The sequence below is a fragment of the Lacerta agilis genome, chromosome 17 (assembly GCF_009819535.1).
Source record: "Lacerta agilis isolate rLacAgi1 chromosome 17, rLacAgi1.pri, whole genome shotgun sequence".
Classification (NCBI taxonomy): Eukaryota; Metazoa; Chordata; class Lepidosauria; order Squamata; family Lacertidae; genus Lacerta; species Lacerta agilis.
In genome coordinates, this window is record NC_046328.1 from 35,292,941 (window position 1) to 35,319,770 (window position 26,830).

Below are 26,830 nucleotides of genomic sequence, written 5' to 3' on the forward strand. Positions count from 1 at the left end.
TGCACAATCAGAATGGATTTCGGGAACCAAAAAGCTGCATTGAAAAATATGACTTTCGACTGAGCCATCTGGCCCCCCCAAATGGCAACCAGGCATTCCGTTTTGGTGACTGTAACCCCGTTTTAAGGAGCCATTTGGCCCCTGGCTTATATATCTGAGTTTCTAACACTGCTCCCTTGGCTCCATAAACTCGCCCCCAATGCCCACTACACTATGAAAAGCATTATTCAGAATATGACCCACCAAGGAAATCAGTAACACAATAAAATTCAAAGTAATAATGATCAATTGCACATTTATTCAATATCCAATTTAAACTATTTAACTAATTGAAGAAAATGGACAAGCTTCCTAGAGAGTCTCACACACACACACACACACCCCAAAGAGTGTCACCCACTTTGGGAACTGTTGCTATATGGCTTGGGTCCCAAACTATCTGAAGGACCCTATCTCCCTACACAAGCCTGCCTGGGCTTTGAGCATTTCTGCTTCAGAAGGAGCTTCCTGCTCTGTGTTTCTGGCTGAGTCTCTGTTCTGAGCACCTCTGCATAGAACTTCTGAGCATGCCACCTCATCAGAAAGGAGTCTCGGTGTGAAGCAGGGACTCCTCCAGAGACCCGACGAGCAGACAGAATAGCCTACAGCACGGGGAACGACCGGATCGATCACGTCCGACGAAGGGGACATGATCCAAGTCAGCTGATTGAGCAAATGGCATGTAGTGAGCCTATTTAATACCTAGCAGATGCGTTTGAAAGCTGGCACACCTTGACATTACGTCGGACCCTGAAAAGCGTATGTCAATTCCCCCCCCCTGCATCCACACACTTAGAGCCAGTGTGGCAGTGGTTAGAGCAGGCATAGGCAAACTCCGGCCCTCCAGATGTTTGGGACTACAATTCCCATCATCCCTGACCACTGGTCCTGTTAGCTAGGGATGATGGGAATTGTAGTCCCAAACATCTGGAGGGCCGGAGTTTGCCTATGCCTGGGTTAGAGTGCTGGACTAGGGTCTGTTCAGGTTCAACTCTCCACTCAGCGATGGAGCTCACTCTTGGCCTGTCCTACCTTACAGGGTAGTTGTGAAGATATAATTGGGGGGGGGGGAACTATGTATGTCTCCTTGAGCTGCTTAGAGGAAAGAATTTGGGATATAAATGCAGAAAACAAACACACACAAAGCTGAAGGCACCGGGAGCCGAGAGGGTGGTCTCACAATTCAAATTCAACCCTGGCTGAAGTTGGGTTGGGACGTCTTCTTCCTCTGCGCATCAGTGCCAAATTATTGCCCCTGTTTGCCTGGTGTCCTTCTGCTGCCTGCCAGTTAATCCAGGCATCCTACGGGAAACCTGTTCTGCTCTCTCTTCTCAAGAGTATAGAATCGAACTGTGGCCCTCCCTGAAATCTTAGGAGGACACACCAAGCTGTGGCTGCAGCATCCTTTAAGGGGTGGGTGGATAAACCGATCCTGTAACCAGAAGACATATAATCCTGGGGCTCTCCACCCACAATTTCCTCTCAATAGCCACAAGGGCTCGCAATTGTCTCTTTAAAAAACGAAATCCTCAGCAAGACTTCAGCTGCTTCCTCCAAAAGCCACATTCTGAAGTTTCTCCCTCTCTCACACACAATTCCCATCTGTACACACAACGAACCTTCAGCCTATCTCCTCCAAATCCATTATTTTAAACTCAACCATATGGCGGCCCAAGGACTTCAACCTTTCGAATTAATCTGCTCCAGACAACACTGGAGGCTTTCGAAAAGGAGCACTGCGGCACATACAATAGGAAACTCAAGTTCAAGTCAAAATAGGTAGCCTCCGACACCAGAGGGGGGCGAACAGGAGAGAGAATTCAGGAAGCCAGCCTTCTGGAGGATTGGCCTCGAATCAATGGACGGTTGAGCCTGGCCTCTGAGAAAAGGACCCAACAATGCCACTTTATTTGGGGTTATCAAAGGCAGGAAGAAAAAGCCAAAGTAGGCACCAGTAATATTTTCCTTGACATGTGCTTGACTACTTCTTCAAAAAACCACAGCGTCATCTTTGGCTGACGAGACACCGTCAGACATCAGTTAACTGTTGTGGAAAGATGTGCTCTTAATCGCCTACGAAGATCTGGCAGAATTGGAAAGTTTTCTGCAGGCATTGAGAAGTTGGCACAGAAGGAGACTGCTAAATATCTAGTGGCAGAGCGTTCCACAGGACTGGGCCGATGGCGCCAAAGGCTTAGCTTCTTGTTGTCGCCAAATGAGCCCCACGGACTCGGGGAACGACCAATGACGCTCCTGCGATAAAAGGGTCCAGGAAGTCACCAAGCTGAACCTAAATTGTTCGGGCCTTGCAAATTAATACAAGGACCTTGAACCTTGCACTAATTTCAAAAATTAGAAATAATGCAGTGCTTTCAAAGCACCTCCTGTAGCTTACCTCATCATCCTTACATCATCCTTGACAGGTAGGCCAGAATTATCATTCCCAGGGCTCAATGCCAAGACCGAGACCAAGAGATTGTGTAGCCTGCCAAGGTTGACCTGATCAGTTTGTGGCAGAAAGGAGATTCGATCCAAGGTCATAGTTTTGGATTCCTTTTGGAACTGAAAATGACAGCCAGGTAGAACTGCCTCCACCAAGTCTTCGTTATTACATCCCACGTTTCTCCTCCTCTCCTCTGTTCAAATTAGAGCCAAACAAACCAGGGATTCTTTAGCTACCATTTTTGCATTGCAGGGCCTTGGACTAGATCATGGGTCGGCAAACTAAGGCCCGCGGGCCAGATCAGGCCCAATTGCCTCCTAGATCTGGTCCGCGGACGATCCGGGAATTGACATGTGGATCGCCAGCGCGCGTGTTCTTTCCCTCTCCCTCACACGGCAGTACTTTTCTCCTCAGAGATGGAGTAATCTTGTCCCACGCCGGGCCCCGTTGATGGCGGGAGTTGGCTCACCCGCCTGCTTGCCTCAGCAGGGCGGTGCTGTGAATGGGGCGTGCAACACCGGCGGCTGGTCGTTTTCCTCCTGCTCCTCCTCCCTCTCCCTCAGTCTGCCCTTACTTACTTACTTCTCCGCACCGCTTCCTTGCGCACTTTCTTTGTTGCCGCCCGCCCACCTGACTCACTCCTTCCTTCGTTCCTCCCATGGTGTTCAGGCGGGTTGTTGCGGTGGCCACGGCCACCGTTTGCAGGTTGGCGGGCGGCTCTGTCTTCTCTGCCAGTGTGGTGTAGTGGTTAAGAGCGGTAGACTCCTAATCTGGGGAACCGGGTTCGTGTCTCCACTCCTCCACATGCAGCTGCCGGGTGACCTTGGGCTAGTCACACTTCTTTGAAGTCTCTCAGCTGCACTCACCTCACAGAGTGTTTGTTGTGGGGGAGGAAGGGAAAGGAGAATGTTAGCCGCTTTGAGACTCCTTCGGGTAGTGATAAAGCGGGATATCAAATCCAAACTCTTCTTCTTCTTCTTCCCCACAGTGCCTCTCAGAAAGCAGCAGCAGCAGCAGGAGCAGGTAGTGGATAAAAGCTCTGGCGATGCCCCGGTTCCCCTACCTCTGCCCATGGCTCCTCCGCCGGGGCTGCTGCTTCTGTCTGCGCCAGCCGACACAGCCTCCTACCCTGCCACAGCGCCTGGCTGGCTGGAGAAGCCTAACTGACAACAACTGGGACAAGTAAAGCGAAGCATCTTGGAGGGCGGGCGAAAATCGTTCATTTCCCCCCCGTCAAAATATAGTCCGCCCCCCCCCCCCCAGGTCTGAGGGACAGTGGACCGGCCCCCTGCTGAAAAAAGTTTGCTGACCCCTGGACTAGATCGCCCTTGGGGTCCCTTGCAACCCTACAATTCTGCGACTCTATGAAACAAGTCAGGGGTGTCACGCAGTACGGTCCGCTGGGGCTGTACCATGCCAGGATGCAAGAGTGGAGAGGTCGCCTGCTCTGGCTTTATAGCTACAAGGTTTTCGCTCTCCCAAACAGCCCCTTCCGCCAGCCCCCGTGGCACATCATTGAAGCAAGGCCGCATGCAGCAAGGGCCTCCCGCGTTCAGGCTCAGGAACTCATAGGCGCTCTAATTCACAGGTTGCCGACACCCTGCTTATAAATAGCTCAATTTAGTCAGGTCTTCAAGGTGCTTTGTCATATGGCGAGGGAGGGAGAGGCAGAATCCCTAGCTCACGGGGCCATCGTGTTTTGTCAAATACCTCATAAGGGCTAATTACACCAAGTCTCCTGGATTAACGAGGAATCAGGGAGGGTGTCCTGCGTCCATTTCTCTTTTTTAAAAAGACAGGGACACTGAGGCATCAGTGACGAGTCATTCCTCAGGCATGAGGCAGGGCCAAGCAAGTATGACTTAATGTAGCCAAGGCTGGAAAAAATATTTCCAGGATTACACGTAGATGATTGTTAACCTTCTGCAGGGGAAGGGTGGAAAGCTCAGCGGCTGAGCATGTGCTTTGCATGCAGCAGGTCCCAAGTTCAATGCCCGGCAGCTGCAGGTGGGGCTGGGACCGTTCCCCGACTGAAAATCTGGAGATCCAGTCAGCGCAGAAAATACTGAGCTAAATGGATCAAGGGTGTGACATGGAATAAGGCAGGGACCTCTGTTCCTATTTAAATCGGCCCTTTCTTCAGAACCATGAGGACTAGAATCTTAGTTAGTTGTTGTTTTTAAGGGAGCAGCTGTATTTCAGTGGCAGAGCATGTGTTTTGCATGAAGAGGGTCCCGGGTTCACTTCCCAAGCAGCTCCAGGCAGGGCTGAGAGTTGTCCCCCTGCCAGAAAACCAGGGGAGCTGCTGCCAGTCAGTGCAGACCATTGTTGTTGTTGTTGTTCAGTCGTGTCCGACTCTTCGTGACCCCATGGACCAGAGCACGCCAGGCACCCCTTATCTTCCACTGCCTCCCACAGTTTGGCCAAACTCATGCCAGTCGCTTCGAGAACACTGTCCAATCATCTCATCCTCTGTCGTCCCCTTCTCCTTGTGCCCTCCATCTTTCCCAACATCAGGGTCTTTTCTAGGGAGTCTTCTCTTCTCATGAGGTGGCCAAAGTACTGGAGCCTCAACTTCAGGATCTGTCCTTCCAGTGAGCACTCAGGGCTGATTTCTTTGAGAATGGATAGGTTTGATCTTTTTGCAGTCCATGGGACTCTCAAGAGTCTCCTCCAGCACCATAATTCAAAAGCATCCATTCTTCGGCGATCAGCCTTCTTGATGGTCCAGCTCTCACTTCCATACATCACTACTGGGAAAACCATAGCTTTAACTATACGGACCTTTGTCGGCGAGGTGATGTCTTTGCTTTTTAAGATGCTGTCTAGGTTTGTCATTGCTTTTCTCCCAAGAAGCAGGCGTCTTCTAATTTCGTGACTGCAGACCATACCGAGGTAGATAAGAGTGGTGATCTGACTCAGTGTAAGGCAACTTCCTATGTCCTTAAAGGGAAGGGCTGTGGCTCATTGGCAGGACGTCTGCTTTGCATGCAGAAAGTTCAGCCCCTGGTGCCTCCAGAGGGGGCTACGAACGTCCCACCAGTCAGCATTGATGATAATGGGCCTGACAGATGGGAGGGTCTGACTCGGTATAAGGAGACCTGGTGCGTCAAATGCCTATGCCCACATTCACTTTATGAATGCTGCAGGGGGGGGGGCTTCTGTCTGCACCTCACCCATTCCAGTTCTGCTTAAACCATTTACTGAAGAACTAACATTACAACTTACGCCACTACACTGGGGGGGGGGGGGTGTGTGCTAAGAGGCATGGGAGCAGCAGCGGGGGCACCGGAGGTGCAAATTATTGTTATTATTATTCTTTATTATCAGACTTTGAAAAGCAGGCATCACTGGAACCATTTATCCATTTTGCTGAATTACCGTATTTTTTCGTGTATAAGACGCCCCCTATTTTTAGGGACTCAAATTTAAGAAAACAGAGGGGAAATTGCCATGTATAAGACGGCACACAGTTTTTCACATAATGTTAAAGTAAAAAAAACAAACCTAGTCTTATACACAGAGAAGTATGGTAATTAAATTAAATATTTTAATTGGATTTTGAACAAACACGCAATTAAGCGAGAAACTGAGCCTTACAAGCGTTACATGCGAAGAGATTTTTAAAAGCACAAGGATTTCTTTCCATCGAGTAAGTTTTTCCAGGGTGCAAGGAGGCATATATGTAAAATTCCGGCTGCCTTAAACTCAGCACCAAAACAAAAATATAAAAGCAGTTGCGCTGATACATTACAATTCCATATAAATCTGCCTGCTGCCACGATTCGTAAGTCACGTTTCATGACACCGTACAGGGCGGAGGAGGCAGCAAGAGCAAGAGCAGAGTGTATTTCCCCAAATCACTACTCAATGACACTTATTATCTGTGTCATACTTGGAACAAGTGACGCATATACCCAAGAGCCGGGGCTTGTGTGTGTGTGTGTCCAAAATAGCCCAAAAATGTTGACATATTACAATTTGGCATCTAAATATGAAGAGTTAAAAGGGATAAGTGAGATAGAGAGAGAGAGAAATTGGAAACTATTCAAAGAGTATATGAAATTGTATGTTGAGAAGGCCGACCTCTTGGCAGAAGGTTAAAGACCCAAATAATTGACATGAAGGAGAATAATGGATATGAAGGACAAAAGAGCATGCAGATAGAGTAAAGATTGATACTAATGTAGTAATGGGGAGGCTGAGAAGTAACGGAGGGGGGGGAGGGAATTAGTGAGGGGGGGAAAGGGTAGGAAATGTACTTGAGATATGGGATTTATGTTTTGTTTATGTAAATTATGTTAGTTCATGCAATTTTTTATGTATTTTTGTTTGTTTGTTCTTGTTTTTTGAAAATGTTAATTTCGAATTTAAATAAAGTCAATTAAAAAATGATAATAATAATAATAGCCCAAACTATGTATCACAAAAAGGAAGAGTGGAGAAGCTGGTCATCTTACAATTGCAAAATAGAAATGCAAGGTGGAGTTAGCGGTGACGGTAAACCCAGAAAGGGGAAAGAACTTGCAGGCATAAAGAAAATAGTAATAATAATAACAATAATAATATTTCTTTTAAAAAATAATTATTTCCCACCCTTTTCCCCAAGGTCCCAGGGAAGCTCACAACCATTGAAGTATCAAAAACAGCTTAAAAGTAGTTTACAGTAAGCTGGGACTTACAACTATGCACCTCAAATGTCAAAAGCCAGGGCAAAGAGGTGAGTCTGTCTTCAGCAGTCAAAATTCTCCATATGATGGGCTTTAGCTAGTTGATGTAGATGGAAACAGTATACAAGAAGTAATGTTATGAATGGTTTTGAATATTTAGGATATGTTGTTTATGTAAAAAGTTATATATGATTAGTTAGTGTTCTAAAGTGTATTAAGAATAGTGGTGAATGTTAAGAAAATAGTTACAAAGTTACCAAAATATATTAATATTGAACGCAGCTGAGAGTTCGGGGGAAGCCCCCCCTAAAGAAGATTTGATACTAGAATTAAACAATGTTTTTCCTTTATTGTTCCCGTTTTAGGTATGTATAAGTTTTCTTTTGTTATTTCTTATGTTGTGTTAATGTGTTTGATGTGTTTTTTTCTTTTGTCAATTGTTTTGCTTATTTGTTGGTTGTGTTTGTTGTTTAATGTAGAAAATAAAAATTTTATATATATATAAAAAATTCTCCATATGATGAAGGTGCCAGACTCACCTCTGCGGGGTGAGGGAGGTCATACAAAAAGCTTCCTTTCTGGATCAAGCCAAAGTTTAGCACCCTGTGTCCCGCAGAAGCCAAGCAGATGCCTATTATGGGAAGTCTTAAGACCTCAGTTTGCCATTGTGGAAGGACGTGCTCTTAACTGGCTGCACAAGCCTGGCAGAAAAGCTTTCAGCGGGAGTTTAAAATGTTGAAGCAGAAGGCATCTGCCGAAGGTCTAGTGGCAGAGCGTTCCACAGGACAGGGCCAAAGACACCGAAGGCTCAGTTTCTCGCTGCTGTCAAGCGAGCCTCGCCAACTGGGGGGGGGGGGAGAACGCTCCTACAGATGATCTCAGCCAGGGATCAAGCTGGGATAGAAGGGTTCATTCAGGCCACCCCTGGACCTTAGCTGGTCAAGGTTGGGCAAATTAATACAGTGGTATCTTGGTTCTCAAACTTTATCCATTCCGGAAGTCCGTTCCAAAACCAAAGCATTCCAAAACCAAGGCACGCTTTCCCAAAGAAAGTAATGCAAAACGGATTAAACCATTCCAGACTTTTAAAAACAACCCCTGAAAGAGCAATTTAACATGAATTTTACTATCTAACGAGACCATTGCTCCATAAAATGAAAGCAATAAACAAAGTACTTCAGTCACACAATCAATCAATCAATCAGTAACTGGACTGGGTTCCACACAATCACAAAAACGGGGGGGGGGGGGGGAAGAGCCACGAAAACTCAAAATAGCAAGGACAGACACACCTCAGCATAACACTCAAATCGGAAGCATAACAGTCAAAATGGAGCACGTTCAAGCTTCTGAAAAAGGTTTGCAAAGTGGAACACTTACTTCCGGGTTTGCAGTGTTTGGGTTCCAAGTTGTTTTGAGTACCAAGGCGTTTGAGAACCAAGGTACCACTGTACAAAGACCTTGGACCCAGCTCAGTATTGAGGTAACATATCTAGTTGCTTTTATATATACAATATCATAGAATCATAGAGTTGGAAGAGACCCCAAGGGCCATCCAGTCCAACCCCCTGCCAAGCAGGAAACACCATCAAAGCATTCCTGACAGATGGCTGTCAAGCCTCCGCTTAAAGACCTCCAAAGAAGGAGACTCCGCCACACTCCTTGGTAGCAAATATAATTTTATTGAATTTCCAAATTATTACAAACTGACTTCAAATGTAATAGTCACATTGTTTCGTGAATTCCCACGCAAACCTCCGCAGTGTTTTTGTTCTTAGGAAACATATTTAGGAAGTAAAGCTAAAAAACCTTTTGAAGTTGCCAACCTGCATATTTATTTGCAATAGACATTAGCATAGATCCACGGTTGCTTTTGTGGAAGCTTTCCTGTAGAAAAACAATGCTCTGGGAAAGCTCCCTGCCCCCGCCCCTGTTTATAAGACTTCGGGGAGGACCAGCAACTCCTTGTGGGCTTAGCTGCAAAGCTGGATGTTTTCTATTCCCCGCCTCAGTTTGCTTCACCCTCTTCTGGGCATCCTCTTGGCATGGGGAAGGAGGTGGCCTGACACTCCCTTTCGCTATCCCACATTCCTGAGCACAGAGGACGCCCGCTCCCATAAGGCAACCATTTCTCCAGCTCAGGAGGACTAGCAGCCTCCGCTCTTTCCTTTACAATCACATGCACAGAATTCGCCCCCAAAAAACTCCCTGCCAGATCGCAGTGGATGGGGAAAAAGATTCTGCTGATCAAGCTCACTTATCAAGAAGCAGCGCTCAAAATTTGCCAGGTGCGCCTGGCTACCGGCCACTTGCAACCAAGTGAAGGTGCACAATTGTCAGGATGGCGCCCGGCGTCTCCACCATCTGGAGGTGCATACCTGGGGACCGTTGGATCTGGGCCGTTTTCACGCATGAGCAACACATCCTGTAGAATTCTATCCATTATATTTTACCCGCACAGTTAGAATAAGGTTACCAGACGTCCCCGTTTCCCGGGGACAGTCCCCGGATTTACAAATCAGTCCCCTGACAAAATGCTACCGTTCCTACTGAAGTTGAAAAGTGTCCCCCCGGATTCATTGAAAAAAAAATCTGGTAACGTAACCTTAAGTTAGAAGGAATTTCAGGAACCCAAAAAGTCGCACTGAAAAATACGACTTTTGAGCAGTCTGGCCCGAAATGGCAACTAGGCATTCCGTTTTGGCGACTGCAACCCTGCTTTAAGGAGCCATTTGGCACTTATCTTATATATCTGAGTTTCTAACACCGCCGAGAAGGGAGAACTAGGACTCAGGTAGCTGATGCAGGGCCTTCCATATATTCTAGACTCCCAGCAGCCGCGGGAACTAGCGCGTCCAGGGATCCAAGGGTGGTGTAGTGGTCTGAGTGACAGACTAGGACTTGGGAGACTAGGGTTTTAAATCCCCACTCTGCCATGAAGCCTACTGAGCATGACCTTGGGCCAGTCACTGTCTTTTCTCTCTCTTTTTTGAAATAATTTTTATTATATTTTCCGATTAAACAAATTATCTCCAACAAAAACATACAAATGCAAACATACAGATCCACTTATATCCTCGCTCTGCCGAGCTACGACTTCCCTCCCTCACGTCAGCAGGTTTTCTAGTCCAATCTAATCGCACAGTTTCTTACTTAAGACCATCAAACTATGTCATAGGGTTATTCTAGACCCGCTAGTGTCTTCAAACTTTCACGATTCAATCTGATATATTCAACAAATTTACTCCAATCCCTGTGGAATTTTGAGTCATCCTGGTTTCGAACCTTCCCAGTCAGTTTTGCAAGTTCAGCATAGTCCATCATCTTCGTCTGCCACTCCTCAATCGTCGGTAATTCCCGTGTTTTCCACTTTGGGGCTAAAAGTATCCTCGCTGCGGTTGTTACGTACAATCTTTGGTCCTTTTTTGCAATCTCTTCACCCATCAAGCCTAGCAGACCTAGCACTGTCAGTCACTGTCTTTTCTCAGCCTAACCTACCTCACAGGGTTGTTGTGGAGATTAAACGAGGGAGGGGGAGAACCATGAAAGTTGCCTTGAGCTCCATGGACTTAAAGGTGGGATATTAATGCAATCAATCAATCAATCCTCAGGGATGGCAAGGGGAGATGCAGTCTAGGAAGATCTAGATGGCATCTGGAAGATACCTATAGCTGTAGGGAGAAAGGAGCAGGTGGTATTCTGGGCTCATTCTTCTCCAGGTTTGTGGCAACCCCCCACCTTCCACCCCATAGCAAAAAGAAAAGGAGATTGGAGGAGCTGGGTCTCATTTCTCCAAGTCCCCAGAGACAGTCTCTTTTTAGGGAAGCTCCCCAGCTCAGCTTCCTGTGTTCCTACAAAATCAGCCTTTAATTCACGAGGAACAGAATCCTGCTTCATTTTTAAGTGAAGAGCCGCAGCTCAGTGGCAGAGCATCTGCTTCGCATGAGGAGGTGGGACCCCACGCTCAGCCCCTGCTGGCTTGGACACCTGCTTAAAATCCTGGAGAGCAGCTGCCTGCTTGTGTAGACAACACTGAGCTAGACAGACCCGTGGATCCAAGTCAGCTGAAGGAAGCTCTCTACGCTCCTTTCGATCAGCTTTTTTATTCAGAACCACGAGGACCAAGATCTTAAGGCGTGTTCCTGGACTTTCTGGTCCCCGTCAGGGACTCAAGGTCTCAAGTAACCCCGCTGAAAGCTGTAAACTCGGGTCAGAGCACCTACCTTCAACGAAAAGGGTCGCAAGCTTAATCCCCGCTGGTATCGCCAGGTAGTAGTGGGGGGGACGCCCTGCCCCAAACCCTGGAGAGCCACCTCGGAAAACGTGGAGTTAGACGGACCGATGATCCAGCCCAGTGGGAAAGCAGCTTTGTACGTTCTCATCTTCCTACTACCAGAAAATTAATATTGTGGGTCGAGGCTCGCGGAAACCAAATACAGCAGTAGCTTGAAACGTGAATACGGTGAGACAGAACGCCAAACTGACGGCAGCTACCAACATCCTGGTATGGAAGTCTTAGAGGAGGTTTAAAAAACAAAAACAAAAAACAGCTCAGGTGTTGCCAGGAGGAAGACAGAAGCTTGGCAGCTCGACCCTATATAGCCTGTTGCGGCAAGAGGAAGGCCTGTTGGGTTCAATGGGACTTCCTCCCTCAGCGCCAGAATCACATGGAAAGATTGCAAGAGGTTTGCTTCGAAAAGGGAAAGGGGGGGGGGAGAGAGGATGACGACATTCAAGGAAGTATGTTCCAAACAACACATCCAACCGACAGACAGCCACGTGTTTCAGCCATTTGTAAACACCAGTTCATTCATGCTTATTTGCTCACCTCCGCACAGAGGTTCTTCACGGAATGAATTTAATCTGCTCCGTGCAAACCCTTTTACACACACCCCTCTTTGAGTTACCGAAAGTCTTCTCTTTGCATAGTCCCTCTTCTTTGCACCCTCGAAGGTTAGGACCCAAACCAACGGATTCAGCTGGCAAAGTTTCTGAGTTTTTTTGACAGTGGAACAAACTACCTGGGAAGGTGGCAGACTCTCCTTTCTGGAAGCTTTTTAAACAGAGGTTGGGTGGCGACCTTTGGGGGATTTGTGAGCTGCGATTCCTGTATTGCCACACAACTTGGACTAGATGACCCTTGGGGTACCTTCCAAATCTAGGATTCTACTGTTCTTCTACTCCTTGGCGACCATGATTGGATCGTGAAGGCTGGTTGGATGTGCATCATGAAAGGCCATGTGCTATGGCTTGCGACATCACCTCTACAGATCACCTGACCGATATGACTCCTTTAGTGACTTTGACCATTGGGCCTCCTGCATCCACTTTATGCTTTTATTGCAAGGTAAATCACGTTGAAGCCATACAACCAATAATGGGGTGAAGCGGCTTCAGTGGCTATGAGCTCCGATAGCAACACGCAACGCAGTTAAACTATGGAACTCCTTCCATCAGGAGGCAGTGATAGCCAAATTCACTGAGGAGATGGCTACTAGCCATGGTGGCTATGCTCTGCCTCCGCAGTTGGAGGCAGCGACATACCCCAACACCAGGCACTGTAAACCGCAGGAGGGGAAAGCACTCTTGTGCTCAGATCCTGCTTGCTGGTGTCTTGGAAGAGGCAACTGGTTGGCCACTATGAGAACAGGATGCTGGACTCAATGGGCCTTTGGACTGATCCCACAAGCTCTTCTCATGTCCCAGGCCCACATGGTAGAAGAGAAGCTGGCAGTCTACCTGCCTGCCAACACTTTGCCAAAGTACTGAAGCCCTGGCTCTGTTCCCAAGGATGCCGCAGGCTGATAGCAGCCCTGGAAAATAGCACAACATATATAGATATATTTATTATTAAACAGAAAAGGGCAGAGATTCCACCGGTGGGCAGGGGCAGTAACTTCAACTGCTCTTTTAAACCTCCATCACTCTTTCCCCTGGGCTTGCTTTAATGTGGTATATTGTTTTTAACTGCATTGCTGAATTAAGTTCCTTGCAATTGCCAATCTTACTCTTCAGTAAAAATGCACTGACGGACGCTCGACCCGGCCTGAAAAAGACTCATGGGGCAGGCTCCCCGAGCCACTGAACAATATTCAACTACCACACATACAGGTATACCTCAGCAGCACAACCACAGACATATTGGCGCTTATAAGCCACCCTCTTGGCTACTGAACAGTCCATCAAGTGAATTAAAACACAAACCAAATAAAACATCAGTCAAATCCCTGATGAAATACCTGGCAAACCTTCCTAACTACAAGTGCCAGAGTCATTTATAGCACATCCAGGAAGGACACCTTTCAGTCTCGGTAACAGCCGAAGCTTCCTGTAGTTGCTATATGGGGAGGACAGGAAGTTGTTTTGTACTTTTTTATGAATTGCAGGTGCTTTTGTATCAATGTTCCAATATTATAATGCGCTTATCTGGAGAGCCAATGTGGTGTAGTGGGAGTATTGGACTAGGAGGACCTGATAGAGACGAGGGAGAGACCTGGCAGAGCCGTCTCATCCATAGAGGCCGGTGGCGCGGCGCGCCAGGGCGCAGGGCACCCCAGGGGCGCCCCCGCAAGCCCACCGGCATACCGGGCTCCCCCTCCCCAACCCGCCCCCGCGGGCAGGCGGGCTGTAAGCCGCCCGCCCTCGCCTCCCGGAGCCCCAGCTGGAGCGCTGAAGCGGCACGGGGCTTTGCGCGACCTTCCAGCACTCCAGCTGGGGCTCTGGGAGGCGAGGGCGGCCGGCTTGCAGCCCGCCCGCCCTCCCGCCGGTGCGCGAGCGCCCGCCCGCCCCTCATCCTCCGCCCGCCGGAGCGCGGGCGCCCGCTCCAATGCCACGCCTCTCATCCCCGCTCGCCCACCCCCCCTCCCGAGGGGCGGCCAGCGCGGGAGGGAGGCGGGCGGAGAGGCGGCAGGCTGGGGGCGCCGAGGGATCGCTGCGCCAGGGCGGCCGATCCCTCTAAGACGGGCCTGGTTCCAATCCCCACTCTGCCATGAATCTCACAGTGTGACCTTGGGCCAGCCACTCACTCCAGGGGTAGGAACTCAGATATATAATCTAATCACCAAATGGCACCTTAAATCTAAGTTGCGGTCACCATTTCCCTTACCAATGGTATTATTATTATTGTTTCTACACCGCTTTATATTTTAAAGAAGAAATCTCAAAGCAATTTTTGTTGTTGTTGTTCAGTTGTGTCCGACTCTTCGTGACCCCATGGACCAGAGCACGCCAGGCACCCCTATCCTCCACTGCCTCCCACAGTTTGGCCAAACTCATGCCAGTCGCTTCAAGAACACTGTCCAACCATCTCATCCTCTGTCGTCCCCTTCTCCTTGTGCCCTCCATCTTTCCCAACATCAGGGTCTTTTCCAGGGAGTCTTCTCTTCTCATGAGGTGGCCAAAGTACTGGAGCCTCAGCTTCAGGGTCTGCCCTTCCAGTGAGCACTCAGGGCTGATTTCTTTAAGGATGGATATGTTTGATCTTTTTGCAGTCCATGGGACTCTCAAGAGTCTCCTCCAGCACCATAATTCAATTTAGCAATTTTGCTAAATTGCTAAAGCAATTTACAACACATTAAAAAAATCAAATAAAACAATCCAGAATAAAACTAACTGAAACTTCAAAGAAAATATTTCAGATCCTTCCATGACATTTTGCTTCTCCCAGTTGCCAACCTGGAATCCAGAGATCGCCATGTGGCCACAACTGGGCCCACGCCAGTCGCAAAATGCACCTGGCTAATTTCGAAAGCTGCTCACTCGCAACCTAACCTACCTCATAGGGTTACTGTGAAGATAAAATGAGCTGGGGAGGAGAATTATGCCTCCTTGAGCTTGCTGGAAGAAAGGCGAAATAATATCAATAAAATATATTTATGTTTATAAATATGGAGACCCTTCAGTAACAAGTGACTACCAGATCTAACAAACAATAAATAAGTAAATAAATAACCCCACATTTTTTTACTCAGGGATGGAAGACCACCTGCAATTAGATCATGCAGACCCTAGCAAGAAGGTCATTCCACAAAGCAAGTACCCTGACAGAAAAAGCCAGGTTCCGTAAAGGGACGCTGAGCAGGGCCCACCCAATGGAGCCAAGAGGAAGGGTGGTAGCTTAGTGGCAGGGCACTTGCTTGGCATGCAGAAGGCACCAGGGCTCAGTTCCTGAAGGCACCTCCGAGTAGGATTGGGGACCCCCCTGCTGTCAGAAATGCCACGAAACCATTGCCTCTCAGCACAGTAGGAAATACGAAGCTAGATGGCCCAAAGGTCTGGCTCAGTATAAAGGAAGCTTCTTCTGGTCCCCTAGAAATAGCGCTTCTAGTCCTCATGGTTTTGTATAAAGGGCTAATTTAAACAGAAAGGGCTGTGACTCAGTGGCAGAACACCTGTGTCACACACGGGAGGCCTCTGCCAATCAGTGTAGACAGTACTGAGCTAGATGGACCAATGGAGGAGGAGTCCACCATCTTCTGTCGAACAGCTCTTACCGTCCGGAAGTGCTTCCTAATGTTCAGCTGGAATCTCCTTTCTCGATATTTGAGTCCATCAGTTCGGGCCCTACCCTCTTGGGACAATCCAACCCTGATCTGCATCGGAGGAGCTGCTGGTTCTCTGGAGCTAAGGTCACAGGCTTTGTTTAGCACGGGGACGTCCCTCGGAGGAACAGGGCTTGGCTGTGGCAGGCAGTTACCTGCCGAAGGCAAAGAAATCTCGCCAGCCAAGCCCTGAGATTGCATCACTCCAGGTTAGTCACATCCACCAGAATCAAAGTCCGTGCACTTATCGCGGCAGGAGGTGAGGATGCATTCCCTGCCAACGGGGAGCTTTTAAGAACTGCCATCCAGCACCTAGGAAGGCCCAGCCATCTCATCGTGAAGTTGCTTACCGGTAAATTATTTCCACTTCTGCTGCTGGAAATGGTGGGGGAGACAGAGAAGCATAAAGCTATTCTTGCTCCAGGTCCCACAGTATGCTGATACATACAAAGCAGACATACAGATTTACCTCAATACTGTCTGCACAGGTTGGCAGCAGCTCTCAAGGGTTTCAGGCAAGGGGGCATTCCCAGACCTAAGTGGGATTGAACCAGGACCTTCTGTTTGCAAACGAGCACTCAGCCACTGAACTCTGGACCTTCTCTTTAAAATAATGGTCAAGATTCCAGTCCTCGTGGTTGTGAATGAAAAGCTGGCATAAACAGACTGCCTTATATCAGTCAGACCCTTGGCCCATCTAGCTCAGTATTGCCTACACTGACCGGCAGCTGCTCTACAGTGACTTTACTACTGATCTTCAGCCCTTCCCCACCCAGTCCTGCGAGAGGCCATGTTCTGCACATCAGCAGAACCAGCACAAATGCATCTCCTGCATAAACCTGCTCAACTGCGGACATATTTTTTTTTAATTGAATGCCCAAGGGAGACATTTGCCCAAATGCAGCAGCTAGTCAAGGTCATAGAGAAGAGTTGGAAAAAAACAAAAAAAAACCACCTGGCCTTTGCAAGAAGCCAAATCAAAACTACAGGGGACAAGACCCTACTTGCCCGCACATCACCTCCCAAAACACATGCATACTTCAAGACCCTGCAACCTGGGGAACAGCCAGCCAAGCCATGGCTGCAAAAGCATCTCTGAGGGCCACATTATCCTCTGGGGCATCCTTCCACATGATGGTGGCGGGTGACCTCTATATTCCAACCCAGCAGTCAAAAAAGCGCTTTAAGAGTATTAGCAGATAAAAAAATTGGGGTGTGTCCATGGAGGGTATGTAATACCTGGAGAGTTACAAAGGCAATAAGGAGGCCTAGAGGGTTGCACTGCCTGAGACTCTCCACGCCTGGTTTCCCTGCACTTCCCCATATTACATTCACAACAACCCAGTGCAGCCGGTTATGCAGAGAGAGACCATAACTGGTCAAAGGTGAGCTTCCTGGCTGGCTGGGAATTTGAATCCCCAGTCTTCCAGGACCAACACTTTAGCAACTGGCACAGTGACATTCACCTCTGCAAGTGTGCACCCAGAGTCAGGAACAGCTGTGGGTTCAGAAAATGTTTTCTACCTCAAAAACCGGCGCCTTCCTTCCGACATTTTCGCTTGCGTAGGGATTCGCATCTCAAACGCAGGAAAGTAAGGTTGGAACCAGCATTTAAGGAATGGCAACAACTAGATCCAGACACAGGCACAGACACAGACACACATTGTGTAGGATCTGCCACATGAGCCTTTTACCACTACAATGCTAAATTGCAAACAGCACCTAGAAAGGATCTTGTGCACCACACAGAAGGTGCGTTCAGGAAAGGACCATGTTGTGTAACTCCCCATGGCTGGAAGCACAAGGGGATAAGAAGAGCCCTGACACTGGATCAGGCCAATGGGGCTCACCTAGCCCAGCATCTTGTTCTCACAGGGGCCAAACAGATGCCTCTTCCAGGAAACCAGCAAGCAGGACCCGAGTACAAGAGTCCTCTAGTTTCCAGCCACTGATATTCAGAAGCACTGCGGCCTCTGGCTAGAAGACCTCAGCAGCCCTCTCCCCCTCCATGAAATTTGCCCACTCCTCCTTTGAAGCCATCCAAGTTGGTGGCCATCACTGCCTCCGGTGGGAGGGAGGTGCAGAGTTTAACTATGCTGTGCATGATTTAAGTCCTTTCTTTTATCCGCCCTGAATCTCCCAGCATTCAGCTTCATTGGGTGCCCACGAGTTCTAGTGCTATAAGGGAGGGAAACATTTCCCTTTCCACTTTAGATGCAACAGATAGGGAAGAACACAGGAAGCTGCCATATACAGAGTCAGCCCCTCGGTCCATCAAGCTCCGCATTTGGCAGGCGCTCCCCGGGGTTTTGAAATGAGGCCTCTCCCCAAGCCCTACCTGGAGATGCCCGGGATGGAATGCTGGAAGATTCAGGACAGATAAAAGGAAGTCCTCCTTCATGCAGCAGAGATTTAAAACTATAGAATTGCTCCCACAGGAGGCAGTGATGGCCACTAACTTGCATGGACAAATTGGCGGAGGACAGGGTCATCAGTGGCTACTAGCCACACTGTGGCTTTGCTCTGCCTCCGTAGGTATGCTTCTGAATACCAGTCGCTGGAAGCCACCAGAGGGGAGAGGGCTCTTGGGCTCGGGTTCTGCCTTTGGGTTTCGCAAAGGCATCTGGTTGGCCCCTGTGAGAACAGGATGCTGGACTAGATGGGCCCCCTTTGGCCTGATCCGACAGGCTGTTTTTATGTTTAACCTGCAGCATTCTGCACGCAAAGCCGATGATCTACTATCAAGTTGTGGTCCTTATAATGCACGTCCCTCCTCCGAGCTCAGAGATGGGGCTTCCCCAGGCTTTCTGTAGCTTGCGGGGGGGGGGGCGTTGATCAGGCTGCTCTCCGCTATCCAAAACCCGGCATTCCAGGCACCACATAACAGAGTCGGCACTTCCTAATAATGTACAAAGCACACCAGCGGCGAGTTTGTGAAGAGGAGCAAAGACACCAGGCCAGGAATGCTTTAACAACGTGGGTCCGGCTACCCCTATCAATTACAAATATGAGGGGATGACACAGCCCCTCTGTCATTAGCAACTGCTAACATTTCTGTTTGCGCTGCAATTTCCAAGTCAACAGGTCTGGCCTGGGATCACGAAAACATCTGATGCGCATTCCCGGCGCTTACAGTTACAGAGCAGCTTGATAAATATTAACTTAGCGCTAGTCCGGCGTCACGAGAACAATTGCAATGGCTTTTTTAGATCTTTTATCACACACCATTGGGGAAAAAAGGTGTCGCTGAACCAAGAGCAGAAAACTCACCCGCCCACAAACACTCTCTCCTCTGACCTCAGCTAAAATGCAATCCTGAGAGAGGGGAGCGGGGAGGCACCTCGCCATGGCAGCCTCCCTTCTCATCATCACCGTGGGCCGGTCTGAAAGGGAAAGTTTTCAGTGCCGCCAATTAAAGGCACAAATTAAATCTTGCATCAAAGCTGGAGGCGCCAAGCCAAGCCTTTACGAACAAGGGAAGTTAAGAAGCACCCCAGGGGGTTGAGGACAAGTGTTTAGAGGTTACCACAACATGGGCTTCTCCAGTATGAGTGAAAACAAAGGAGTTTTCCGATTGAAGGTATGACAAAACAGGCAAAAACAAGGATGTGTCCACAAGAGAGGCAAAGCTGCAAGGCAGAAGGAAGGAGGGGGCTGTGGGGGCAGGGGTACACGGAAGGATCTCAAAGAGGGGCAGAGAATGAAGGCTGCAGGGTTTAAGCCAGCAGGAGGGGGAAGAGGAAGGATCTGGGGAGGGAGAGAATTTCAAGAAGCTAAGCTGGAACCAATTTTATGGAACTCCTTTCCAGTTGAGGTCAGACAGAGCCCCTTCCCTACTGAACTTCCAAACTTTGTTTTCTTCCAGCAGGCATTTAAACTGAGCTCTCATTTCATTATTTTAACCCATTTTTATTGACAACCACTTGGAGACCATTGTCATTAAGCGATAGATAATCAATGGTAGAAATCAATGAAAGTAAGATAAAAATCATGCAGGAAAGTTTTGAGAAAAGGCCACATGGTGTACGCCAGGGGTCCCCAAACTAAGGCCCCGGGGCCACATGCGGCCCAATTGCCTTCTCAATCCGACCCGCGGACGGCACGGGAATCAGTGTGTTTTTACATGAGTAGAATGTGTCCTTTTATTTAAAATGCATCTCTGGGTTATTTGTGGGGCATAGGAATTCGCTTTTTTTCAAAATATACTCCGCCCCCCCCCCAAAGGTCTGAGGGACAGTGGACCGGGCCCCTGCTGAAAAGGTTTGCTGACCCCTGGTGTACGCAGACCTTGAAGGCTGTAGGACCCAACGGATCGGGAAGGCTGGGTGGTTCTTCAAGCTAAGAAACCATGAGTTTCGGGTGGGGGCTTCTAAGGCGGAAGGAGGAGAGAGAAGGGAATGGAGAGCACCGCTGTGAGAGAGGATGGGGAAAGCAGGAGGCTCAGGAGCTGTAGGAGGAGCAGGGATGAGGAGCTACCTGGGGCAAGAGGATGAGGCTTTAGGGTATCTCATATGGGGGCGGAACAAGATCACACAGGAAGGCAGAGCTTTATGAAGTTGGGGCGGAGTTAAGGGAGCCTGAAGGTTCTAAAGGGGAGGGGCTAGGGGAGATTTAGGGAGGAGCCAGAGCAAATGGGGGGGAGCCACAGAGGCTCAGAATTAACAATAAAGTAACAACACCCAGATTAATTTAGGGCAGGCATGTCCAAAATCTGTTTTGGGGGCCTAATTCGGCCCGCCGGTCAATTTAATCCGGGCCCCTTTGGCAGTTTGATTTCCGGCGGTAAAATACCCAAAAAAACAACAACCGCCAACAACTTCAATCCTAAAAAAGGTCTACAACTTTGATTGGCCGGCCCTCACCACCCTTCACTTCATCAAATCTGGCCCTCTTTGAAACAAGTTTGGACACCACTGCCTTAGGGAAATGGGAACAGGTAGAGGGGTAGGGTGGGGGGGGGGGAGCAAGAGAGTGGGCGGAGCAAAATAGAACTCCGCCCCCCGTTTATAAAGGGGAGGGGCCAAGAGAAAGACCCCAGGATTGGCAACTCCAAAAAAAGGGAGGAGCAACGAAACCGTTCTACGAGGGGGCGTGGCCGCGAGCGATCCCGAGGGAGGGGTGGGTCGTGGGCGTGGCGAGAGCGACCGTTCCCTCGGGCGTTCCGAAGGGGAGGGGCGCCAGGTGTGGCGTGATATTGAGAGGTGGGGGGAGGGGGTAGGAGGAGGCGGGGGCCGCCGTTTAGAGCGTTCGCGAGGGGGGCGTTCGGAAGGGGCGTGGCCAGAGCGCGCGAGAAAGTTCTGAGGGGAAGAGGGAGGGCGCTCTCCCCTCGGCCGCCCTCAGTCTGAGGCGAGCGCCGCTTACCCTTGTCGTCGTCCGCCGCCGCCGCCGCCGCCATCCCGAGCTCCTCTCGCAGGGCCGCCGCTGGCTCTGAGGGGGAGGTGTGGAAGTCTTCTTTTGCTGTCCGCCCCCCCACCACCACCGGCCGAGGGAGGACGAAGGGCGGAGACTCACCCCAGGCCGCCCTACGGTCCCCTCACGGATCTCCTCAGCCGCCGGAGAAAGCGCGAGAGAAGCGCGGGCGGGTGGGATTAAACGCTGTGAATTCTATTACAAATTTTTTTTAAAAAGTCAGGCGGGTGTGGAGATATGTGCGTGCGTGTGTGCCTTTCTCTCTTTCTTTCCCTCAGTCGCTTCTCTCTCAGTCGCTTTCTGCGCGTGTGCGCCACTCCGGAGCGTCCCGCCGCTCGCGCGCCCCCCACCTTTGCTCCGGAACTCGAGCGCGTAGGTTGCTTTTTTCCGCCCGGAGGCGTTTAAAGCGGGGACGGCGGCGGCGGCGGCTTCCTTTCCCTTTCGCTCCCCCCGCCCTCAGCCGGTCGCCGTTGTTAGGGCGAGCCAATGGGCGGACAGGGCTGGGAAGGGAGGCCGCGCCCGCCGAGGGGAGGTGTTCACGTGTCCTCGGCCACGCCCACACAGCGGGGCGGGGGAGGAATAGGAGGGAGTCGCCAGTGGCTGCCTTGGCGTCGTCACTTTCCCCCTCCTGCGGCTTAAAAAAGAAAAAATGCATTATTATCCTTTTTCTCTGATGGCTTGACCGGAAAGCGACTGATAAAAAAACTGACACTTTACAGATGTTATTACTACTGTTTTATGAGGGTTTATCCCTTTAAAAAAATGCCAAATTATTGAGGGCTTTGCCATGAAAAGCGCCTAATAAAGTTAATATATTTTTGAGGGCTTGGTTGGCTCTGAAATGTCACTAATAAATATGTGTTATAGATATACAGATATACACACACACTGTATTTTTCCGTCTATAAGACGTCCCCATTTATAAGATGCCCCCTATTTTGGGGGTCCATGGGGTCACGAAGAGTCGGACACAACTAAACAACATTTTGGGGGACTCAGATTTAAGAAAATGAGAGGAGATACGGTACATCTGTGTATAAGACGCCCCCTAATTTTTGACATTTTAAAGGGGGAAAACAGTCTTATACACTGAAAAATATGACATATATATATTACTGTTCTGTTGTTTAGGGTTTGCCTGTGAAAATAATAAATTATATAATAAATAAATGACATAATGTAAATAACGTATTTCTTTAGTATTTTCATTATACTTCCAGTGCAAAATCAAAGAAGAGCCTTGTGGCATCTTAGACCCACGCAATGTTGTTGACGGACATCAGATTCCGTGGATTGGCATTTTTTTCGTCAGAGGTAGGGAATGTTAACCTGCGTGGGCAGCCGTGTATTGTAGAAGTGTGGGTGTAGAGAGAGTGAGAGAACAGTTAATAAAATGCAAAAGAACCCAACAGTCCATGACATGTCAGTCAAAGCCTTCCCCAACCTGGTGCCCTCCAGATGTTGTTGGACTCTTAACTCTCATCACCACTGACTGAACCCTGGCAATCCTGGTTGGGCTGTTGGGAGTCCCAACAAAAAACACGGGGCACCAGGTTGACAAATTAGCCCAATGACCATTCACTGTGAATTTTGTGTTTCTTTGCCACTGTTTCTGCTGCTGAACTCCCACCTTCCATCAGATCCAGTCAGTATGATCAGTGGACAGGAATGACAATGAAATTGAGAGTCCAACAACATCTGGAGGGGCCACAAAGTGTTCCCCATCCCTGGCGGAGGGATTTCGCCAACCCTCTGATTAACGAAAGCAGCCTTGTACCATCGTAAATTTGTTACAGTGCAATCCTATGCCAGTTTGATCAGCTGTAACAACAACAGCAACACCAACACATATCCCCCTCTTCCAAAGGAACCCAGGGCAGCAGGCAGACAGGTGATACAAACACCTGAAAGCATCTTTTAAAACAATTCCAGTACAGATGCAAGACTGGGAAATATCTCTACTTAAAAGGCTTGCTGGAATGGGGAGATCTGCATGCAATATCTCTTTTTCATGTTACCTCCATAGAGGTACAGCTACAGTGTATGGAACGCGAGGGTGCAGACTGGACCCAGTGGTGCAAATTCCAAACCCAGCAATGCAGACTACACCTTCATTTGTTTTTTTTTAAGATACCCTGATTATCGTCAGAGGGCTAGGTTGCAAGTGCTAATGCTGGTGTTACACCACTAATGTGGTATAGTGGTTAGAGTGTTGGACTAGGGCCTGGGAGACCCAGGTTCAAATCCCCACTCGCATATGAAGGTGACTGAGTGACCTTGGGCCAGTCCCAGCCTCTCAGCCTAGTGTACCTCACAGAGTTGCTAGAATAAAAGGGGAAGGAGGGGTACATAAGCCAGCTTGAGTTCGCTTATGCAATAAATAACAGAAAGACAGACACTTCTGAGTGAGCGTACACTTTTAACAAAATGTTAAATGGTTTTCTTCAATAAACCTAACAAGCCCTTGGTGTCTGGATCAGCCTTTATCCTGGAAGCATCATGCCCAAGAATGTTAGGTGGAGTCTATCTCAAAGCTAAATTTAATATCCTGTGACTTTAGCATACTTAGTGCGGAACTATCTCCTTGCGCTGAAATGACAAAAATTGTCAGTGTGGACTTCTTGATGTTTTTAGCAATAGCTTGCTTACTTTTTGGTAGCAAGCCTCCCACCCAACACCCCCAGAAAGTATTTTCCAAGCTTCTTTTTATGACTTGGGGCTTTTCTTTCCCCCAACTTTACATTCAGTACATAAGTTAAATAATAAATTTAAAAGAGCCCCCATTAACCAAATCTCACTGTCTAGGAGGACTTTTAACACCCCATTGCTGCCCATATTGACTTATTCCAGGGCTTATTTAAAACCAGATAGTAATTACTGAAAACTTGGGTACCTTATAGCCATAGAGAGACATAAAAAGGGACTTTTCCATGCAAATATATGGAGCTAGGAGCTAGGTAACAATATGCAAATAATACTCTCACTAGGAAAGAAATGCAGGTTGTCAACATACATCTTAATCTTGCCCAGGAATGCAAAAACATTATGAAATAGAAAACCCCCCACTTACTTCTCTTCCAGAAAATGAACAGGCCCAGACTTTGGTGGCTCTCCAGAGAGAGATTTCCAGGACTGGGGAGTTTTGGGTTGCCGTCTCACTGTTCCCTATAAAGAATAAACTTGGACACTTTCTAAAGAACCCCTTTGACGGATCATCAGGATCGCGATGGAACGTTGCAGAGGCAGCGGCCTCTGGTTTTATTACCCCCTTGCTGTGTCTTGAAAGGCTCGCTAGTCTTATTGACCAAGGGAATTTGCCTCTGCTGCTGTGAAATCATCAGATACTTGCCGCTGCCAACAACAGCTGAAGCTCCGGGCTCCAGGGAACAATGAGCCTGTGGGCAGCCCTCCGGCACTTGGGCCCCCTGTAAGGAGCGGGACGGCGCGTCCCGTACGGTCCAAGGGCGGACGGGTGCTTTGCATTCTCCTGGTCGTGGGCTGCCAGGAGCGTTGACAGGCAAAGCATGCGGACTATGCACAGGGGTCAGCTTGTGGCATTTGCGTTATCTTTTCCAAAGGCAAGGAGGATGGATGAAGCTTCTTAAAGGAAAGTCGCGGGGCCTGGAGCCAGCCGTGCTGGACTTTGAGATTGCTCCTCCAGCCCCTGGGTTTGAAGCCCTGCAGGGTTTGCTCAGATTTGCTGGGGGCTCCTTCATTCTTGGGGGCTCGTGAGGGCTCATGTTAGCCTCTGCATAGTTTCATTGGTGCCCCAAATGCCTGGAAAGGCAATCATATATCTTATTTTTTTATTGCATTCCTATCCCACCTTTTCCTCCAAGGAGCTCAAGGTGGCGTACTTGCATGGTTCTCCCCATCCCCGTTTAATCCCCACAACAACCCTGTGAGGTAGGTTGGGTTGAGAGGCAATGGTTGGCTCAAGGTCACACCCAGTGGCTGAGAGGGGGGTATTCGAACCTTGGCCTCCTAGGTCCAACTCTCTAACCACTGGCTCTCAAACAAGAGTTGCTTGGTGAGATTTGAACCAACAACTTCCTGGTTCCCTTACTCTTCTTAGACACTGTGCTACACCAATTGCAAAAGTGGCTGCCAGCTGCAATGACTATGCTCTACCTTCACTGTCAGGCAGGTCTCCCCCTCCTGCTGCAGCAAGTTTACCTTCCCTGTTTGTCTCCCAGAACCAGAAGAGGCATGAAAAGGGCAGAGGAGAGGTTGGCTGCATGCAGGTGCAGTCTCCGATTGCTCTTAAAGAAACCCTGGAGAGGAAGGGACTTAGCTATGAGGACCTTCGGTCTCAGCAACTGCTTTGGGGGGGCAAGCCTTTCCAGAGATGAGTTGCTGTGCTCATTAGGCCCTACATTCCCATGCAGATTGTGGTTTTGCAACTCCAACTTGAACTGTGATTTATTGCTGGCCCGCTCCTCACAATGGGACAGTGCCCCATTTGCCCTCATGGGCTAGCCTGATGAACTCTTTTCTCTGTTCCCGAGTCCTGCATCTCCTGCCTTGATTCTCCCAACAGAACCAGCGATGACATTTTGTGCTGCGGCGAACCTTTAGCCGGAAAACGCTTGGCAAGCCGCTGCAGAAGGTCAAGTGTTTTTGGGTCGCCTCCAGGCTGTCGGGATGTTTGCAGGAGGGATTCAAGCATGTTCTAGAAATGTAGGTTTGTGTAATTGAAGCAGATAAAAGCACTCCGTCACCTTAGTGTAACACATTCCCAGCAGTGGTGGAGCAACAGATGCTAATTTTACCTTTGTGCAGTGAGCTAGTCTCTACGAACACCCCTCTCTGTTCCCACCCAGGCAATCAAAGGGGCACCATCAGAGTTCATTGACACAATTCAGCCAGACAAACGTTCAAGGAGGGTGAAAAACCGGGCAGGTGGGGCTGGGGAAAGTTGGAGGAGTCCCGAGAGAAACTTGGAAGGCCGCATCCAGCTCCTGGGCCTAAGGGTGCCCACTTCTGCCATATTGCCAACAGATGCACTTTTTAAAAAGAAAGCCAGACTTTCTGGGGTTAGGAAAGTGGAGCAGAATGGAAGTGTAGGATGAATGAGTAATGGGAACATCCTGCAAGCCAGACAGGAGTGGGGGGGAGCTCAACAAAGACCAGACACAGTCTAACCACTGCGTAAGCTTTGTGCAAACAAGTCAGAATGAATGCTCAGTTAAGTAGTTTGTCTTGAGGAGTCGTAGGGAAAGCGTAGAGGAAGGTGGAAGTGTTTTTTTGGGGGGTTGCTTTCAGCAGGCCTGCCCGTTCCCCCTGGGAGCAAGTGATCTCTCCCTTTCCTGCTCAGCGCCAGAGTTGCAAATCCTGACTAGCCTCAGAGGCCCTCCTCTGAGCCATTATAGAAAGTCGGCAGCAGGGGGAGAAATCAATACACCCCGGGCAGACGAGGCCATTCTGCTGGCTGGTCCTCCAGCCGCGGGGATTAGATGATAAAAGCCAGGAATGCTCTGGATTCTCTGCACGCCTGAAGCCTCCCATGACATCTGTGACGGAATCACCCATCACGTTCGGGGTTCTGTCTTTGCGGCATTCAAAGACCCACAGCCGAAGACGTGGTGGGTTATTTCGAAGAAATATACAGACAAAACAAGAAGGCTTGGATCCTCGGCTCCCTCCCCTCCGACACGTAGCCATAGGAAGATAGGAAGCTGCTTTATATTGAGTCAGAGCATGGATCCATCTAGCTCAGCACTGTCTAC

The 26,830-nt window shown here is 49.0% G+C and overlaps 1 protein-coding gene across 2 annotated transcripts in view; it reads right to left on the minus strand.

The window, feature by feature from the left end:
* Positions 1-24,345, minus strand: part of OTUD7B (OTU deubiquitinase 7B) — a 43,293-nt gene extending 18,948 nt beyond the window's left edge. The window contains exon 1 of one of the 2 annotated variants that reach the window (XM_033174636.1): positions 24,172-24,345. The gene's annotated coding sequence lies outside the window, so the exon portion shown is untranslated. Of the gene's footprint in view, positions 1-21,053; positions 21,150-24,171 lie in introns of those variants that run through there. The other variant, XM_033174637.1, reaches the window with a different exon arrangement.
* Between the last annotated feature and the right edge of the window lie 2,485 nt (positions 24,346-26,830).